The 19,262-nt window shown below is 34.4% G+C and overlaps 1 pseudogene; it reads right to left on the reverse strand.

Annotated features, from left to right (window-relative positions):
* Window positions 1-438: 438 nt before the first annotated feature.
* On the reverse strand, window positions 439-1,743 carry LOC114368232 (annotated as a pseudogene).
* Between the last annotated feature and the right edge of the window lie 17,519 nt (window positions 1,744-19,262).

Raw genomic sequence — 19,262 nt, forward strand, 5'->3', positions numbered from 1 at the left:
GCCAAAATATAGAATTCTTATAGCATTTTCAATTCAAGAAATTTATATATGGTTTCTTAATTATTTTTTTGTGGTTTTCGCATTATTTTGTATGGTTCTGCTGTATCATGTTATTTATAAGAAATCCATATAAAATTTTATTTCAATGCAAGAAATAATAAGAAACAGTAAAAAATTTAAACATTTAAATTATTTTATTATAATTTAATTATTATTCCAATAAAATAATTAATTCATTTTTTCAATTTTTATGTATACAAATAATAAATATGAATAAATAAAAAAATATTAAATATAAATTAAAAATAAAAAATTACATAACATTTAAAGGAAATGTGTAACAATAAAAAATACATTTTTACATAATAATAGATATTTAAATACAATGACATTGAAATAAAAAACATAATTATGAAAAACAAAAAATATTACATTAAATTAATTCTTATTTTTATTTCTGAAACATTCCTAAATATGTTCAACTAAATCTGCTTGAAGTTGGCAGTGTTTTTGTTTGTCAAGAAATTGTGCTCTCCTCTGAAAGTATGTTGATCTGATACTAGGGTGAGCACCTAAAGATACTTTGAATGTTGAAGTGTTATTACCTACACTATCGTAATCAATATTATTTTGATATGTGTCACGTTCGTCCTCAATAATCATGTTATGCAATATGATGCATGCATAGATGATATTCTTCATTTTACCAACATCCAAAAAACGTGACGGACCACGTATAATTGCAAATCGAGACTGGAGCACTCCAAACGCTCATTCTACATCCTTTCTTGCCGATTCTTGTCGTTGTGCAAATAATTTTCGTTTTTCTCCTTGTGACATTGAGATGGTCTTCATAAACGTGACAAAGTCTGGATAAATGTCATCTGCTAAATAGTATCACATATTATATTAGGTTTTATTCACCATGAATTGCACTGTGGGCACACGTCCTCACAAAACTTCATCAAACACATTAGATCCATTTAACACAGTAATGTCATTATTTGAACCGGCGGTTCCAAAAAATGCATGCCAAATCCATAAATCTTGTGATGCCACGGCTTCAAGAATGATTGTTGGGTTGCGATGATCATCTCGACAAAATTGACCTTTCCAAGCAACTGGACAATTTTTCCATTCCCAGTGCATACAACCAATGGAACCTAACATACCTGGAAATCCATGTGCTGCTCCCATTTGTAGTAGGCGTTTGATGTCTTCATTATTTGGTCTCCTCAAGTATTCATTCCCAAATATGGTGCAGATGCCTAATACAAATCGCTCCAAGCATTCCACTGCAGTGGTTTCACCAATTCGAACGTATTCATCGACACTGTCAGCAGGTGATCCATAAGCCAATATATGAATAGTAGTTGTGCACTTCTGCAATGGAGATAAGCCTTTTCGACGTAGTGCATCGACCCTCATTTGAAAGTATTCATCATGGTTGCTGAGTGCATTTACAATTCAGAGAAACACATGCCTTCGCATACAAAACCTTCTCCGAAATTGAATCTCTGTGTACACAGGATTTTCTGAAAAATAGTCATTGAACAATCGATGATGACCTTCTTCACGATTACGATGTACCACTCTTCTTCTTTGGCTACGGCTAGTGGTGTTGCCATGTAGTTGTTGTTGGCTCTCAAGTATCAACCTAATGATTTCTTCATCGCTATTATCTTCTAATTCCTCATCTATCATTTGATCTAAAACTTCATCTAAATCGATGGTTGGATCCATTATATGGTAACCAAAGTGTTTGAAATAAGAGAGAAATATTGTATGAGAGTATGTCAAAATAATGAAACATTGAACATTTATATAGCTTCATTAGTAACAGCTAGTTTATCAACGGCTAGTTTTTCAACGACTAGTTTTCAACGGCTAGTTTTTCAACAGCTAGTTTGTAATGACCAATTTTATAACAACTATTTTCATAACACTAGTTTTACAACATAAAATTCTGAATTTAAGACACAACAAATACCTATATTGCTAAAATTAAATATCAAACACAACATTAGCGTAAGAACTAAAAATTTAATATCCTAGTTTTTTCCTAATATGGTCACAATACTTTTCGTGGTCTTTGCGTTGTTGTTCAGACATGTTGGAAGTATCCTTCATGAGGATTTCATACTCCATACGTCGTTCATGTTCTTGCAGACGCTTTTCCTGTGCCTCCTTTAATTGAATAAGTTTTGATGTGTTCATATTTTTGTCCTTCATTACACTTTCTATGCCAGATAAATCGAGAGTGTTAGGACATTCTTTCCCTTTGCTTTTCCTTTTTGTTGCTTTTTGTCCAATTGGGCGAGACATTGGTGATGGCGTATCATATTCTTCGACTTCAATGGGTGTCTCTAGGTTAGAAGACAACAAGTAATTTCCAGAAGTAGAAACCTTTGTTCTTTTTGAACACTTTGACATAAATTCTGCATCAAATTTTGGTTGATCTTTCAACAACAACCAAGCATGCTCAATCTCAAATTTTTTACCTGTATCTTGTGAGTAAATCATATGAGCATCAGCCAAAATATCCTTCTCTGAACTTTCACTTCTCCTATGTTTATCTGCTTGTTTGTAGCACCCATTAAACTTTTGAACGGGAGGATGGATCCTGTTCCACCGAGATTTTAATTGAGTCCAGCTTCTTTCACAAAATTGTCCACTTTGATGCACATCGTCATTATTGTACGCATTTTTTATCCTTGCCCAATATTCTTTGATGTTTGGTCGACTCCTATAATTGAATCCTTTGATACATTCAACCATGATCAGACGAGAATCACATCTTCCGTGACCGAGAATGCGGTAGGACTTTTTTTTCCACTTGAATTTTCATCTCCTTCATCTAGTTGAATATCGTCTACACCGACGGATGATTCAATTTCATTGCTAGGGAACACAATATTGGATAAAGAAGGCCTATAACATGTGTTTGAGTTGGTGGGAGTTGATGGTTGACTATAAATTTGTGGATTTTGAGAACTACCACTAGTAGGTGGCTCTACATTGAGTGAAGGATGCATATACCAAATGTGTGGGGGTGGTGGATACATAATATACTGTAGTGGATTTTGAGAATTTTCACTGGTAGGAGGTGGTGGTGGACACATAACATATTGCGGTGGATTTTGAAATTTTTTACTGCTTTTAGGTGGTCGATACATAATATATTGCGATGGATTTTGAGAATTTTCATTGGTAGGGAGTGATTGGTTTTGCAAATAATTATAGTAACATTGATAATTATACTGATTAGGATCCATTTTAGAGAGAGAGAAAAATTGACACTTGATAGCAACAAAAAAATTAGTAGTACAAGAACGGTGAAAATATGTTGTTCCGTGCATAAATTTATAGTGAATAAGCAAAGTGAAAACATTTCCATAGCTCTGCACTTCAACGGTATTATTTTCAAATCAACGGTCAATAGCAATGGTAACATTTCCATCAATAGTCAAAATCTTTCTTAATTAATTATCTCAATTGTTCAACGGTTCAGATTCATCCTCATTAATAACATGGACGGTCCAGATCGTCTCACCTCATTAAAAAGCTACCTACTTCTTTTCTCGATAATTGTTTTTCTCTCTCCAGCACGTCTTTTCTTCTTTTCACGGTAAACTTTTTTTATCTCTCCAACAACACCTCCAGAAGCTTCCCCCTCTCCTCCTCTCTATCTTCTTCCTCTCCTCCATGGCCACATTCGTCAACACCTCCGGCCACCACCGCAACACCTTCCCGTGGTCTCACCTTCACTTTGCGTCACCACCTCTGGCCATGGTAGCGTCTCGCGTCACCTTTGCTGGCATCAACAATGAAGCACATGGTCGGGTCTCCAAAAATGGTCTCGTCTCCGGCCATGGTTGTGTCTCCGGCCATGGTCGCATCTCTCGTCTCCATTACGGTTGCATGTCGTGTCTCCGGCCATGGTCTCGTCTCCGTCTTGGTGCGTTTGCCTTCACCTTGATTGCGTTTGGTTTCTCCATTTTTTTTCCTTTACTGTTTTGCTTGAATATGAATTTAAATAACTTTTTTTTTCTAATTTTATGATTGTTGGGATTTATTGCGGTTGTTCAACGAGTATATATGTTCCATGTTCTTCCCTTGACAATTTTATTTTCCCTCTTGTTGAAGCTAAGAAAATCAATTTTTTATTGTTTACATATTTGTTATGTCTGAGAAAATTATTTTTTTAATTGTTAAGTATGGTTTCTTATATAAGAAACGATTCTCAGCCATGAAGAAATGCACTCTGCCACGTCAACTTGTTCCAATGCAAAAAAAATTAAGAAACGGTTTCTTCCCGTTAAGCACCTGGGAAGAAACTTGAATTGGAGATGCTCTTAGTAAACTTTGGCTCAATTAAGTGTTTTAAAAACTTTTTGCTACTGTTTTTTTATTTTATTGATAAAAAAATACTATGTCAATTTTAAAAAATTCGATAGTAATATTAAATTTATTAATAATTTATATTATTTTATTAAAATTATCTTTAAAATTATTGAAACTTATAAAAAAATTTCTATTTAATTACTTTTTCATCTTATTAATTATTTGATTAATTAATGTGTGACATTTTTTTTATCTAATCAGAAATAATGTATTTATTTATTTTATACTTAATACATTGATATGGTCTAGGACACTCTTCTTATCTTGCTTTCGTTAATTTGAACTATGTATATCGTTTGTGATGTTGGGATTTAAAATCGAATAGATCGATTAGGCTTGTACGGTTTGAAACAATTGGGCTTCTTGATCCTAATTTTGTTTCATTAAAACTATTGTATTGTTGGTTTGCAATGTTGTTGATGCGGCAAATTACCCAAACTGGTGCTCTTTTAGAAACTTATTCCCCAAATGGGGTTGTTTCTAAACATATTCCTGAGGGGTGCTCTATTTTCACGTAGACCCATGCATGGCGCCACCACCATTGGCGCTTTCGGCGAGGACGTGGCTTGGCACGTGGCGCTGGTGTCGCCATTCCCACCAGCACCTTCCCTTTTGGCTACGTGGCGTTGGAGACGCCAGCATCAATGGCGACTTGAGCATGGCGCCAGTCAAACTGGCGACTTACGTGTAGGTGCAGCTTTTCAACTATGGCAGGGAGAGCAGCAGCTTTTCAGCTGTGACAGGGAGAGCAGTAGCAGGGAGAAGCGCAATTACCGTTGGCGAGAATATAGAAAACGCCAACAGCTTTGGCGTTTTAGGGTGTTTAAATACACCATCTGCTTCATCATTTTTTTCAGTTGTTTTCCCTTTCAACTTGGTTTTGCTTTCGTTTTCGTGGCTTTGGAAATTTCTGTGGTATCAAATATTTTTTGTAAGTTATTTTGTTATGTTGGAATAAAGATTCAATTTGAAGTATTTTTAAAAATAAAATTAAATTAGATTTTATATTTGATAGGCTTGTTAGTGTGTGTTTAAATGTAAAAAATAAAACAAAAATTGTGTAACAATGTTTATTTGAAGAAAATATTTTCAGTCAAAATAAAATATTTTGAATATAAAATTTGTATTATTATTTTTAATTAGATTAGGTTGGTGTTGATGATTTATTAGTGTGTTAAAAATTAATGAACGTTTGAACTTTGAATAAAAAAAAAATTGTAGATCAATTTATTTGAAGTAAGTATTTTGAGTACGATCTTTTTTAATATGAAGTTGTAGTATTATTTTAATTAGATTAGGTTGGTTTGTTGGTGTGTTAAAAATTTATAAGTGTTCAACTTGAAAGTGTTATTTGATGCTTTGTTTTTTCTCGTATCATATTTATTTTACTATATTTGTAGTAATTTTGTAATTACCTTTTTCCATTTTAAAGTTATTATTGTTAAGATTAATTATTTATACTACTAACTTCGTTCATGAATTATTTTGTCTTTAAAATTACTATGTTGAAATTGTTCATTTTTTTTAAGTGTCTCCCATGAAATTAATTTGAAGTTAATTAATTTTTTTTAAAAGAAAATTTGAATGTGAAGTTCCAATTAAGGGACCTTTTGTGATTATATTTTATTAGTTTGAATTTAAATTTTTATAAAATCGTTCGTGTTATTTAAGTGTGTTGATGTGAAATTTATTTAAAATTAATAATTTTGATTACATCTTGATTAGTTTAAAATTACGATATTGAAATCGTTAATGTTTTTAAAGTGTCTTAATGTGAAATTGATTTGAAGTTAATTTTTTATTAAAATAAAGTTTTGTTTTGAAGTTCCAGCAATGACTTTTTGTGATACCCATTTTATAATTTATTTGATGTGTTAAAATATTGTTTTTGTAGGTACAAGATGAATTTGGTTATAAGAGTGTTGTATTTCAATGGAAGGGTATATGAAGATAATGATGGTGTAATATTTGAAGGCAGTAAAAAAGCGATTCAGATTAAACGTAGAATTAGTTTAAATGTTTTGAAGAAAAAAATTAGAGATAAGGTAAAGTTACAAAATAATGAAATTATTTTTGCTATCAGTTGTAGATTTTTAGTGTCAAGAAAATATATTGCCTTGCAAATTTGTGATGACGAAGACGTTGAAACGATGCTGGAAAGTTTTAAACAACAAGAACAAATGTCAGTTCTGGAATTGTACATAGAAAAGGATGTGGCTGGTGATTCAATGTTTCATTCTGCAAATTCGCTTATATCATGTGGAAATTATTTATCTAATGATGAGACACAACTGCCAACAAATATGAGCAATTTACATATTGACGAAGATGATGATGATGATGATGATTATCTTGTGTCTAACTCATACGTTGAAGAGTCTTTAGACGAAGATGACAGTGTTGACGGTATATCTAATACAGACGATGAAGTCATTGACATGATTCAACCAGTAAGAATTGTTCACCCAACAGAAGGTATAGTTTGTTGTATAAAAAAATTAGACAATACATTTATTATTTGATGACAATTGTATTTAATGCTAAATAAGTATGATTTGAATTTTTATTTTGAACTGTTAAGTGCACAAGGAATTGAAAATCCATTTTGGAATGATGCTTTGCATTATAACAATATCAACTGGAGTTATCCTGATGAGGAGGACATTTGCGGTTTGGAGATGCCGTCGACCTTTAATGTTGGCGAAGAATTATATGTTTGCATGGAATTTGATAGTAATGATGCGATAAAAAATGCAGTCAAACAATATGTTATGAAGGTGCATCAAAGTTTCAAAGTTGTTGAAAGCAAATCGAACAAGTATGTGATTTGTTGCTTGAATAAAAGTGTAGAGTGTCGTTGCCCTTTCCATATGAGGGCAATTTTATCTAAAAAAACAGATACGTGGAAAGTCACACAATGGGGTGGACCACACACATGTCTGAATATGACCATGACACAAGATCACCAGAAACTTGATTTAGATTTAATTGCCACTTGTGTAGTAGGTACGTGTTTTATGTTCATATTATGTTAATTTTTTGTTAATTGTCATTTAAATTTTGTTATGTTATTGACAGACATGATCAGAGAAGATCCATCAATAAAAGTTTTTTTGATTCAAGAGAGGATTAACAATGAATTTGTGTATAAGGTGTCGTACAAAAAAGCTTGGTTGGCGAAACAGAAAACCATTGCAATTGAATATGGCGATTGGGATGAGTCATATGCGAAACTTTCGTCGTGGCTAACACACATGCAAAATCATTCTCCTAGATCATATTTTCAAATACTACATGACAACTTTATCATTGAGAATATGGTTAGTCACGAACACCGTCAATTTCATAGAGTTTTTTGGACTTTTGGTCAATGTAAAGAGGCTTTCAAGTACTGTAAGCCAATCATACAAGTTGACGGTACACATTTGTACGGCAAATACCGTGGGACCCTCTTAATGGCCACATCACAAGATGGAAATGGTGGTGTCCTTCCTTTAGCATTCGCCGTGGTCGAAGGTGAGACGTTAACAGCGTGGTCATGGTTTTTGGCACACTTGCGTGAATACGTCACAGATAAAAATGGTATTTGTCTCATATCTGATCATCATGCGAGTATAAAGTCTGTTGTGGCTAACGAAGCACTTGGTTGGCAACCTCCCCACGGTTATCATGTTTACTGCGTCCGACACATAGCAAGCAATTTCAATCGCAAATTCAATAATGCCAAAGAAAAAGAAATGTTGAAGAAATTGGGTAAGATTTCATATTTGATGGTCATGTTTATTTAACTTTCATATATAGTTAAAATTGTTATTCATAACTAATTTTATGCAGCCTACACTCCTTGCAAGCACATTTTTTTATCAAAATTTAGAAAAATTTCGTCAACTGAGTCCAGCCATAGCAACATGGATTGATCGCATTTTAAAGAAAAAATGGACGATGGCTTATGATAGAGAAGGACGTCGATATGGCCACATGACAACCAACCTCTCAGAATGTATCAATAAGGTTTTGAAGGATTGTCACAACATTCCCATAACAGCATTGGTCAAATCAATGTACAGTAGGTGTCGAAAGTACTTTGTTGAGAGTGGCTGCCAAGCCCAAAAACAGTTAAATGAATGACAAGTATATTGTTCAAAGCTTGTTAAAGAACTTAGAAAAAATCAAGAACAAGCTTGTTCACACATCGTTCGCGTGTATGATATCCACTCCACACGGATTGAAGTAGAGGAGACCTTCAACCATATAACGCAACGTGGCGGACAAAAGTGGGCAGTTAACTTGAATGGTCATCATTGTCAATGCGGAAGGCATTCTGCGCTTCACTATCTATGTTCACACATTATTGCAGTTTGTGGTTACGTGAGCATGAACTACTACCAATATATAGATGTTGTTTACACAAATGAGCACATCTTAAAAGCTTACTCCGCACAATGGTGGCCTCTTGGGAATGAAGCGGCTATTCCTCCTTCTAACGACGCATGGACACTTATCCCTGACCCAACTACAAATCATGCGAAAGGTTAGCCAAAATCAACAAGGATAAGGAATGAGATGGATTGGCTTGAACCGTCTGAGCACCGGTGAAAATGTAGTAGATGTGAAGCAGAAGGGCACAACTGGCGACGATGTCCAATGCAATCTGAGCGTGGGAGTTGTTCATTTAATTGATTTATGTATGAAAAACAAAGTCTTGTATTGGTTTAAGTTGTCTTCAATGTAATTACTTTGTTATCTTCAATGCAACCGTTGGTTAGTAACATTAGTTATTTTCGTTTGCGTACTATAGTTTTTTATTTCATTACTTATTTTCGAATGTAGCACACTCTTAATGGCTGCGAACATATTTGGATGACCTGTTAACCGCCAACCCTAAACCCTAAACCCAAACGCTAAACCATAAACCCTGAACCATAACCCTAACACTAAAAACTGAACCCTGAACCCAAAACCCAAAACTCTAAACACAAAACCATGAACCCTAAACCCCAAACCCTAAACCCTAAACCAAAAACCATGAATCCTAAACCCTGAAACCTAAAACCAAAACCATAAACACTAAACACTAAACCCTGAACCCTGAACGCCAAACCCTAAAACCCAAAGCATGAACCCTAACCCTTAAACCCTAAACCATAAACCATAAACCCTAAACCCCACAAACCCCAAACCCTAAACCCCAAACCCAAAACTCTAAACCCCAAAACCTAAACCCTAAACCCTAAACCATGAACCATAAACCATGAACCCTAAACCCTAAACCATAAACCCCAAACCCTAAACACTAAACCCTGAACCCTAAACCCTAAACCATAAACCACAAACCATAAACCACAAACCCTAAACCCTAGACCCCAAACCCTAAACCCCAAACCCTAGACCCAAAACACAAAACCATAAACCCTAAACCCTAAACCCAGGTTAAGTGAAAGTGGGGAGTCCAATGCTGTAGCTAAGGGTATTTAAATTGATACTAAAGGAGAACTATCTACAATGATGAACTATGGTCTTAGTCAATGTGGAGTATCTGAACATATGGCATTGGTGTTCGGCTTTAGTTACTAAAACTACTTATTTTTGGTTTGTCTACTTTAGTTTTATTTTTAAACTTTCTTTATTCTTATAGTTTGATGCGCCACATAAACTGTATACATTAGTAAGGCTGAATAAATGAGATGCGATAGATTAACTGTCAAAATCAAATGTCATACATACAACAACAAATTTACACAGAGACATCAAAATCATTCATTATGGTGTCCGTGATGTTGTGAGGATGTGCCACATGGTCGATCCCATCTTCGCGCTTGACGATCAGGATTTCTTCTACCGCGATATCTCCCCGCTTCTACTTGCTCAGCCTCAGCAGAAAACTCCTGCCGTAAATCAACACCTAATAAGTCACCCATATCAGGTATTGCTCCAGGTACATTCCATTGCGGAGCTAATGGGGCGTTAGGTGTTTCCATTGGGACATCGTGTTGCTGTGAAGGAGTCATAGTGGGCCATAAAAAATGAGGCTGTGTTTTCACAACACCACAGAACAAATGTTCGCTCGCAGAAGTATCAGTGTAATGACCTTCAAAAGGATACTGATACATCTGTGAAGGATATTGGGAAAATGTTGCTGGCGTGTAATACATTTCATGACCACGCTCCATCATTTGTTGGGAATATTCTTCCGCTTCAACAGACTCCCTTCGTCTGCCTATGCCTCGAGTTTCAACACTTGACTGAAGAATGTGAAACTCTTGTGCTGAAAATTCACGCTCTGATGCTGGACCATGTGACACTGGCTCAGTGATTCTCTCTTGCTCTTCGGATATAATCGCTAACTTTCCCACGTAAGGCACGAGATCATCAACTGTCCATGTGTTCCTCCCTTGTGGTAACACCATATACTGTAAAGTCTCCACAACTTCACCTTGCAATTATTAGCGTCAAGAAATTAATGCTCATGCTTAACAAAATAATTTGAAGTTAAACATTGAAAAACAGATAAATACCAATGTTTTTGTGTTTGCATTGTTTGGGTCGACAAACATCTTTGTTTTACGCCTATACCAGACCATGTAGTTCGAGTTAAAACTCAGTAGGCCCTCCTGTCTAGGATAAACGTCGACCCTAAACTCAGCTCGATTGTTCCATTGACTGATGATCGGGGCCAACAGCTGGAACCAATTTTCATCTTGTTTGCCTTTGAGCGTTACGCCATGGAGATTCTGCGGTTGCGAAGGACACCCGGGAATAGGCTGTTGCATTCCAAATTGTCGTAAAACTCTATCGGGTTGGTGCCACTCAACAACATGGAAACAAATCAGTGGCACCACTGCGAACCAGGCTACACTTCCAACCACACAAATTGGAGGCAACGCTGCCATCACAGTTGCTGTGTATGGCTCCCAGACAAACTGCATATAACAACACAGTTGTCAATTTTCAGTCAAACATAACATATTAACATTTCATTTAACCAATACATTACGATCTTCTTACCTCATGTCATTTCATGATATCCAATTTGCGACAGAAAACTCTAAGATCATCATTGCCAATATGCTGATTTCCACGTCGCAGCCACCTACAATAAAAATGAAATCATCATTGTCAACACGTTCCATTATTAATTATTTTCAATTGAAATCTAATTTTTTAAATGACAAACTTGTGTCCGAGTGATTTATTTTCTATTACAGGAGGCGTCCTCTTTGGAGCCAAAGTCGTGCATCGTTCCCATGCCCACATTTGGATTAAGATGCACATACCTCCGATTGATTTAACTTTGTAATCGGTGGCGTTGCACATCTCTCTATATAAATATGCAAGCACGGCAGGTCCCCACGCATACGTGTTGCACTGTTCAAAGTCACGTAAAAATTGTAGGTACCTTAAGGAAACTCTACTACTGCTTTTGTTAACAAAGAGGAACCTCCTATGAATCGAAGGATCCATGCACGGGTAAACCTTTGTAATTGTTCTACGTTACCGTCATGAATATTTATATGAGAAAAATGGTGAGCCAGCCAACTTAATTTTACCACATTGCCTTCAAGTTCGCCTTCCTGTGGTCTGACTCCTAATAATTCTTCACATAAATCGGCCCAATCAAGATTTGTTGAACCAATTAATGGTGCCCTGTCAGTACGAAGACCTAATAAAACTGACACATCTTGAAGAGTAATGGTAGCCTCTCCGCATCTCAAGTGAAACGTGTGTGTTTTGGGCCTCCATCTTTCAATCAACACACTAATTAATGCCACATTTATCTTTAGGTATCTCATCTTCATTATCCAGTAAAACCCAGATTGTCAAAGCAGAGGAACAATTTCCTCTGATATTTGTTCTTCACCTTGATACGTGGGGACTGCTCGTCTGATGTGTAATTTTCTGTCTGGTTCCCCATTCCAAACATGTTCTGAAACATGCTTAGGTTGCATCCACAAAACGTCATCATCAATTGGACCAGACCTAGTTTGTATATTTGATGAGCATGACGACGAAGATGTCATTGATCCTGCAAAATAAAATATAATACAATAAAATGAATAATAAAATTTAAACATACTCTCCAAATTTCAAATAAATAACAAATTATATTTTTCAAATTTCAAATATTTCAATAACAAAAATATATTACACAATCAACGAAATTTAAATATATTCTACAAATAAATTAAATCACATCCAAACACAACTTTACATAAATAACAAATTATTTTTTTAATTTTAATAACAAAATATATTATACAAATAACCTAATTCATATATATTCTACAAATAAATTAAATTATATACAAATATAAATTTAAATATATAACATAATTTTTATATTTGCGACTAAAAATTAAAACAATATATATATATATATATATATATATATATATATATATATATATATATATATATATACACAAAATTAATAATTTAAAATACTTACGAATAAAATAATTTAGCATACAAAATTAATTATTTAAAATACGCTAAACTATTCTAATGTAAACATACTATATGAAACTAATAATAACTAAAACTAACGTAATATAAAAAATTTAATTGTTACGTAATTTAAAATTTATAATTTACTGTACCTAAAACTATTCCTAATTTATCATATCAAATATTTAAACTAAATGTAATGTACCATACAAAAAATTTAAACTAAACCTAATCTAAAATTAATAAGTTACGGAACCTAAAACTATTTTTAATCTACTATATAATTTTTTTAACTAAACCTAATCTACCATATAAAAATTTAAACTATTCCTAATTTATTATATCAAATATTTAAACTAAATGTAATGTACCATATACAAAATTTAAATTAAACCTAATCTAAAATTAATAAGTTACGGAACCTAAAACTATTTTTAATCTACTATATAAATTTTTTTTAACTAAACCTAATCTACCGTATAAAAATTTAAACTATTTCTAATTTATCATATCAAATATTTAAACTAAATGTAATGTGCCATATAAAAAATTTAAACTAAACCTAATCTAAAATTAATAAGTTACGAAACCTCAAACTATGCTTAATCTACTGTATAAATTTTTTTAACTAAACCTAATCTACCATATAAAAATTTAAACTATTCCTAATCTACCATATAAAAAATTTAAACTAAATCTAATCTACTATATAAAATTAAGAACTCAAACTAATAATATTAACAAATCAACTAAATCTAATGTATCCTATAATACAAATAATAACATACTAACTAAAATTATAATATATACATATAACACAAATAATATTAATATTTCAAATTACTACTTAAAATTTATAACTACCACCTAAACATACATAACATATAACATATAAAACAAACCTAACCTAAACATATGTAACATATAACACCTAAAATTTATAACCTAAACACACCTAAAATTTATTATCAGTTAAAAAAAACTTACCAAGAAGTTACAAGCAACATGAACGAAAGAAGCAAAGGAAGCAAGGAAGCAAGCTTTCTGAATAACCAAGATGAAAGTAGAAGGCTGAGGAGAGTGAGGAGCAATACAATGGAGGAGAACTGCATATAAAGGCAATTTTTTTTAAAGCAACTCGTAGCTCGTGATGGCGCCTCCCCCTTGCAACGCGCAACCTCCAATGGCGCGTCCTTGCTACACTGCTACAGCCTGCACTACACTCAGAGCTACGCTGCTGCACCCTAGGGCCTTCAACGCGCCAGTTTGACTGGCGCCATGCCCAAGTCGCCATTTGCTGCTTGCGACTCCAATGCCACGTAGGCACAAAGGCAAGGCGCTGGTGGGAATGGCGACACCAGCGCCACGTGTCACCTCCTCGCCGAAAGCGCCAATGGTGGTGGCGCCATGCATGGGGTTTACGTGAAAAAACAACACCCCTCTGTAATATGTTTAGAAACAACCCCATTTGGGGAATAAGTTTCTAAAAGAGCACCAGTTTGGGTAATTTGCCTTGTTGATGCTGGGATTCTGGGATTTTTTTTTAGTGTTTGCGAATCGGGGAGTCAGTTGAAGCGGAAGATAATGAGGAGAAAATTAAACACTTCTTCTATCAAGTATGTTCTGACAGTTTTTGATTGAATTTTTCAAAAAAAAATAATTATCTAAATAATACAATGTAAAAATTATGTATACATATAAAAATAATTATTCATGATAAGGATTTGGTTTATGAGAAATTGATATAACGTGTTTTATTTTATTTTTTTATTTTTTTTAAATTACCTTACAACATCATTTTTTTGGAGAATCAACGTCTTAAAGGTTTTTTTTTCTTATTTCAGTTTTGTTATTTTGATTTTTTTCAAATAGTTTTCAAATATGTTGCTACTTTTTTTAAAAAAATTAACTGTTTGATTTTGTTTTTATATTTTTTTTTGAAAATTTAGTGATTTTTTGTTTTAATTTTTTTAGTTTACTAATTTATATATATTAATTTATAAAAAAATATAATTTATCTTATGTAAAAACTTGAATATACAATATATTTTTAAATTGATTAGTAGATCAAGTTAAACTTTTAAATGGATTAAATTAAAGATAAAAATAAAATATATAACTGATAATAGACCAAATTTAATCATTACATTTTTTTACCTACTTATTAATATATTTTATTTTTTTACATGTTTCTTTTGTTATTATGTCATAATTCATATAAAAGTGATATTTTTTATAATTATTATTTTTCTTTGTCCCTAGATGTCTAATAATAACATTGGGAATGTCCATTAAATATTTTTTTTCCTATCAAATGATATCACTAATCATATTTAGACATATCAAATGTTTTGAATTACTGAGAAGAGACTACTAATATTGAATAAAATTTTAAAAGTCACTTTTTAAATTAGAAAAATATTTAAGTTAATGATAAAATAAATTTTATTTCATTTTCAAATTTTAATTTAATAAAAATATTTAGCTTATTAAAAATAATTGGAAAAAATATAAATGATAATAAAAAGAAAAAGAGAATGTACAAAAAGGAAGATTAAAAATATAATAACGAGTTGAATTGAAATAAAATATTTTAATTTGAATTAATACCACAAAATTTTAAAAATACAAACAATACGACATAAATGACATACATTCAACATTGTTGGCTTAAGCCTACATGGTAAGGGTGATTTTTCTTTGAATGACCTGGGATGCGATACACAAAACCTTGCTTCGGTTGACCCGGTTCACAAATATCTATTTCGATGTGGATAAGGAAGAAACAGGACGACCCTTAGTACTTCTTTTCTTTTCTAGGTCAGGGAAGATCATTGGCTTGTGACATGGTGGCCAATATGATTTGTTGCGCAATTCTTCAAACAATTCCTTGTCTATTTTGGAGAAACTTTCCAGCGTATACATGTGATGTATGTAGTTTTGTACTCATGATGAGTATACTTACAAGTAGCCAAAACATAAGAACAAGACAAGTGCAATTTCTGGAATTTGCTACAATCAACCACCTTTCTTCTAGTCTAACCATGAAATCTCCAACAGGAAGAACCTCTCTAAGGTTTATTGTCTCTTGGATCAAGAAAATTGTGAGTGTTTACCTTTCTAAGTGCGTCTTCGATGGCCTTGTTTAGTACTTTTGTATAAACTTGGCCAGATGCAAGCATTGTTGTGCCTTTTCTCCCTCTTTGTTGAACAATGCATTACACCTTACACATGTGGATTTTACTAGCGCAACTATTGGTAGATTTCTTGAGTACCGAATTAATCGACTCAGCAAGATTGGTGGTCATGTGCCTCCATCATCGGCCACCATCTCATGCGAGAGTCCATCTTTCTCGTGAAATCTCACTAAGCCAATTAATTGCTCGGTCATCATTTGCTTCCTCCTTCAACATGTTGTAGTAATGATTGAAAGTAGGTTTTGTCCTTGCATATGTTGAGTAGTTATAAACATACAATTTCAATATTATGAATAATACAAAATGAAGTGATATTTAATATGAAGAGAAAGAATTTTGATAAGGTTGTTCTTGTACCTCCTCATGTAATTTTGTGCAATGTGTCGAATACAAAACACATGCACAAAATTTTGTATCATCCACCCACTATCACTTCTTGAGTAGGCACTTTTGATTGACTCATGCATGTTTGAAATCAAACTCAAACTATGTTGTAGGAAGACATGCCTTTTTAGATTTCGGAGGAAGAACAAATGATGTAAGCTCCATTGGAGCTTGTAGGCCTAGGATCTTCTTCATCAATGGATTCCTTTACTTCTTGGAAGATGAATGGCAACGGAATGGAGAAGGAAGAGAGAGAGGAGACGCAACTTCAAGGAGAAGATGAGTCTAGAAGAAGTTCACCATCATAGGAGGCCATGGATAAGAGCTTAGAGGAAGAAGGAGATGAATGAAGGGAGGGGGAGAGAAGAGCACGGAATTTTGTGCTCTAAAAGAATTCAAATTGGAGGGAAATTCAAATTTCACTTGAATTTGAAATAGAGTTTGTGGAGCCAAACTTTGGAGCCAAAATTTCACTAATTATTATTAGTGAATTTTAGTTATGGTTCAGCCCACTAATCCAAGATCAATTTCAAGATTCTCTGCTAAGTGTGCTTAGGTGTCATGAGGCATGAAAAGCATGAAGGGCATGCACAAAGTGTGACTATATGATGTGACAATGGGGTGTAGTAAGCAAATGCTCACCTCCCCCTCTAAAATTTAATTGGATTGGGCTCCTACCAATTCAATTAAATTTATTTCCAACCACACGCATCAAATCCACTTAGTGCATGTGAAATTACAAAACTACCCCTAATACAAAAACTAGTCTAGATGCCCTAAAATACAAGGGCTGAAAAAATCCTATATTTCTAGGGTACCCTACCTACAATATAGAGCCCTAAATACAAGGACCAAATATAATGACATCCTAGTCTAATATGTACAAAGATAATTGGACCCAACCTTGGCCCATGGGCTCAGAAATCTACCCTGAGGTTCATGAGAATCCTAGGGCCTTCTTCAGAAGCTCTAGCCCAATCTTCTTGGAGCCTCTTGCTCATGGTTCTAGTGACTGGTCCCTTCCTAGGGAGGATTGCATCATCCCCTTCCCCTTGAAGAGGATTTGACCTCAAATCTGTTAGTTCCTCCTCCTTAATATCAGTTCCACCTGCAAAAGGAATTAAATCAGAAATGTTAAAAGTGGTGCTGACTCCATACTTTTCTGGGAGGTCCAACCTATAGGCATTGTTATTGATCCTCTCCAAAACCTGAAAAGGTCCATCCCCTCTAGGGCTAAGCTTGGATTTCCTTTTATTAGGGAATATATCCTTCCTAAGATGGAGCTAAACCCAGTCACCCTCATTAAGAACTAGCTCTTTTCTTCCTCTATTTCCTTTAGTTGAATACACCTTTGTTTGGTTCTCTATTTGGTTCTTAACCCTCTCATGCAACTTCTTTACAAATTCTGACCTAGATTCCCCTTCTTTATGTATAAAAGAAGTGTCCAGTGAGAGGGGAACAAGGTCTAACGGTGTTAGGGGATTGAACCCATAGACAACCTCAAAAGGGGACTGCTTGGTGGTTCTATAAACCTCCCTTTTGTAGGCAAATTCTACATGAGGAAGATACTCATCCCAAGACTTATGGTTGCCTTTCAGAAGAGCCCTTAAAAGGGTGGATAAAGACCTATTCACTACCTCTGTTTGCCCATCAGTTTGTGGATGACAAGTGGTAGAGAAAAGAAGTTTAGTTCCTAACTTAGCCCATAAGGTTTTCCAGAAGTGGCTAAGGAACTTAGCATCTCTATCTGACACAATTGTCCTAGGCAAACCATGGAGTCTCACAACTTACTTGAAAAAGAGTTTTGAGATGTGGGAAGCATCATCCACCTTGTGGCATGGTATAAAGTGTGCCATCTTGCTAAACCCATCCACCACCACAAAGATAGAGTCTACACCTCTTTGGATTCTAGGAAGCCCAAGGACAAAGTCCATACTAATGTCTACCCAAGGTGCAGATGGGATGGGTAAGGGTGTGTATAGCCCATGAGGCATCACCCTAGACTTGGCTTGTAAACAAGCCACACACCTAGTGCAATGCTTATGGACATCTTTCTTCATATGGGGCCAATAAAACTTTTCTTTGAGTAAGACAAGGGTCTTGTCTATCCCAAAGTGGCCCATGAGCCCACCCTCATGGCTCTCTTTCACAAGTAATTTCCTAATGGATCCTTAGGGTATGCAAAGCTTTCCCTCTTTGAACAAATACCCCTCAGCCAAATAGAATCCATCTTGGGCCTTTTTCCCACAACTCTCGTAAATGGGAGAGAAATGTTCATCTAAAGCATACAAGTCCCTAAAATTATCAAATCCTAAAATTTGAGCTCCTAGGGAGCAAAACAATGTATGTCTCCTAGAGAGGGCATCAGCTACCACATTTGTTTTTCCCTTTTTGTATTTGATAACATATGAAAATTGCTCTAGGTACTCTACCTATTTTGCATGCCTCTTGTTTAACTTGCTTTGCCCTCTAATGTACTTAAGTGATTGATGATCACTATGAATGACAAATTCCTTGGAAACAAGGTAATGTTCCCAAGTTTGGAGGGCTCTTATTAAGGCATATAGCTCTTTATCATAGGTGGGGTAGTTGAGGGTGGCACTATGAAGTCTTTCACTAAAATAAGAAATAAGGTGCCCACCTTGTAACAATACAGCTCCAACTCCCACTCCAAAGGCATCACATTCTAGCTCAAAAGTTTTAGAAAAGTCAAGAAGAGCTAGAACAGGTGCCTTAGTAAGCTTTTCTTTGAACAAAGCAAAGGCTTGCTCTTGTTTTTCACCCCAGGTAAATGCCACATCCTTCTTCACCAGCTCATTGAGAGGTGATGCA

Source organism: Glycine soja, chromosome 9, assembly GCF_004193775.1.
Source record: "Glycine soja cultivar W05 chromosome 9, ASM419377v2, whole genome shotgun sequence".
Lineage (NCBI taxonomy): Eukaryota > Viridiplantae > Streptophyta > Magnoliopsida > Fabales > Fabaceae > Glycine > Glycine soja.